Source organism: Rhinichthys klamathensis, unplaced genomic scaffold, assembly GCF_029890125.1.
Source record: "Rhinichthys klamathensis goyatoka isolate OS25496 unplaced genomic scaffold, OSU_Roscu_1.1 h1tg000769l_1, whole genome shotgun sequence".
Classification (NCBI taxonomy): domain Eukaryota; kingdom Metazoa; phylum Chordata; class Actinopteri; order Cypriniformes; family Leuciscidae; genus Rhinichthys; species Rhinichthys klamathensis.
Window position 1 is genome coordinate 485001 of NW_026607169.1, and position 2500 is coordinate 487500.

At 38.1% G+C, this 2500-nt stretch overlaps 1 protein-coding gene across 2 annotated transcripts in view; it reads right to left on the bottom strand.

Annotated features, from left to right (window-relative positions):
- Positions 1 to 144, bottom strand: part of eml6 (EMAP like 6) — a 108326-nt gene extending 108182 nt beyond the window's left edge. For both annotated transcript variants that reach the window (XM_056243031.1, XM_056243030.1), the window contains exon 1: positions 1 to 144. This exon is cut by the window's left edge and continues 325 nt beyond it. The gene's annotated coding sequence lies outside the window, so the exon portion shown is untranslated.
- Positions 145 to 2500: the final 2356 nt, after the last annotated feature.

Consider the following 2500-nt stretch of genomic DNA (forward strand, 5'->3'; position numbering starts at 1 on the left):
ACCACCAACCCTACGGCACTGCCACCATTCAATGCCCTCGTGAAGTTCATGCATGCATCATAACTGGAACATCAGCTGGGTGGTCACCTGTACTGGGAAGGTTGTTTGAAGATCCCAATGGGTGTCATGAAGAAATCAGGCTAAAATCAAGAAGAAAAAAAAGCTGATTTTTTGTTGTTGTTGCTGTTGATCCAAATTAAAGGGAATTCAACTACAGCATTAGATGAAACAGTCAAGAACAGTCAATGGGATAGTTGGGTGCACCTACCAGCCATTGCATCAGGCTTTAGAGTATAACAGCCTTTAAATAAAGAGAGCATGGTACCATTAAAACTACTAGCAGCTGATCTTGATCCAAATGCATCTATAACATCATCTACAGGCTGGACACTTTCAGCACACTGAGGTCTGGACGTGTTTAAAGGGTTGCAGAGACTTCATGTCTTCAGCTCAAAGCCATCGTGGTGTTAATCTTCTCTAAAGGGCAAAAGTCGGCGTGTTTGCCTCCCGGATTTCAGAAAATCTCCACGATTTCAACCGTGCATAGCACCGACGATCAGACCCTACCCACAAACGTCTTCATCTTCTTCAACTTTCGCCTAAAGCTCTTCGATTCCCAGTGATAGTGAAGCAAACTCTTCCATTCCTCGCGTGATCCGGATCACTGGATCATCTGAGATGCAAAAACCCTCATTCTGAACGCAGGAGAAGATCCGCGCGAGCTGCTTTAGGAGGATTAATCCCTCCACCGCGGAGTCGGCGCAGCGATGAGGGAGGAAAGGCGCTTTGAGTTGAGTTATTGGCGTAATAATTTGGAGAATATGATTTCTGGTTTCTAGTAACCCATTCGGCTTGGTTACTACGACGCCTTGTGGCCCGTTTCCGATGATGCCTACAAGCAGAGAGAGCGGCGCCGCGCAAATAATCATGGGACTTGTAGTTCTGAACGGTTTCCAATGACGCGAAACTACACAAAAATGACTACAAATCCCATGAGCGCTCAGCACGCGCTGTCCAACGTTCTGAACATACGGGTCTTCTTACTATATCCCTCTGAGAGGCAGCAAAAAGGATATTATATTATATTAATTATATTATATTAGTGTAATTTATTTAATTTTTAAATATGTTATATTTTATTAATGTAATGATATATTATATCATGTTATCTTATATTGATGTAATGTTGTATTGTATTACATTATATTTCACATTCATGTTATATTATATTTTAAACAACAGCATGTATGGAGATATCAAAAGCATTTTAGAAAAATCTTAAATTAATGTGATTGTATTTCTAATTGTATAATTATTTACAATAATTTGAAAATAATTCAAATACGAATCCACAAAGAATTTAAGATCAAATTGGATTAAATAAAATAAAAAACAAAATTTGATTAAAGAATTCCGAATTTAATGTAGCTATTGTCAATGCATTGCTTTACGATTCTGATAAAAAAAAAAAAAATAGAAATAGCACAGCTGCAAATGTGATAGTCGAATGGATAAAAGCTGTGCTTGTGATGCAATTAAAAACCTACAGTAGCGTGCTTGACGTGTGACTGGACATGTTCACGGTCACAGAGAGGACGCCGGGAAGGGCATCCCCAGCATCCCATAATCCCCAGCGGAAGGAAATCCCCACATCAATGATGTCTTAAGACGGAGTCACGTGACCGAAGAAGAGCTCAGTGCATCTGTCGAGATCTTAATGAATGGAGGATGATTAACAGCTCATTTAACGGCAGAACACCCATGCACATACTGCAGCTTTCATATCAGTTCATTAGTATAAAAACAAGACTACGAGCATATATTTATTTTTAATAAATCATACATCACATTAATATTGTAAACACTTTCAAGATACTAGCTATATAAATAAAGAGAGTAAAATAGCTTAGTGTTTTACGTAATGTCTGTTTCATTAGAAACAGGTTCGAAATACTGAGTAATTTAATAATTATATGCTACAGATCAACAGTCTCGGATCTATAACCATGTTAAGTGTGTAAAACAGTGTTAAATCTGAGTAAAATGTTCTTGATAGAGGATTGCATTGCTTGAGATATCAGTCTCTTGGTTTAAGCGTGAGTTAGCCTGATTCAATTACACTAGTAATCTGATTACTAACAGCAACACATACACTCAAATATATATATGTGGTTTATGTAAACAGGCATAATGCTATTTAAATGTCATTAAACCTTTTACTGGCATCTTTTCCCTTTACTTTTAAACTAGATATCGAAGTTATTGATGTTTGTGTGTGTAAAACGTTATTGCCCGGAGACTGTTCTTTCAGAGCTCTCCTTTCCTTCGGAAATGTCAGATATTACACAGATCTTAAATGTGATTCTTCTCTCCCAGCGGGATAGACGATGTGAAATTCCTTTAAGACAAAAGCTGAAGTCATGTGACAGGAAGTCGTGCTGCTTCCAAACGTTCTGGTGTGTGTGTGTGTGTGTGTGTCGCTGAATCAGTAAACCTCATG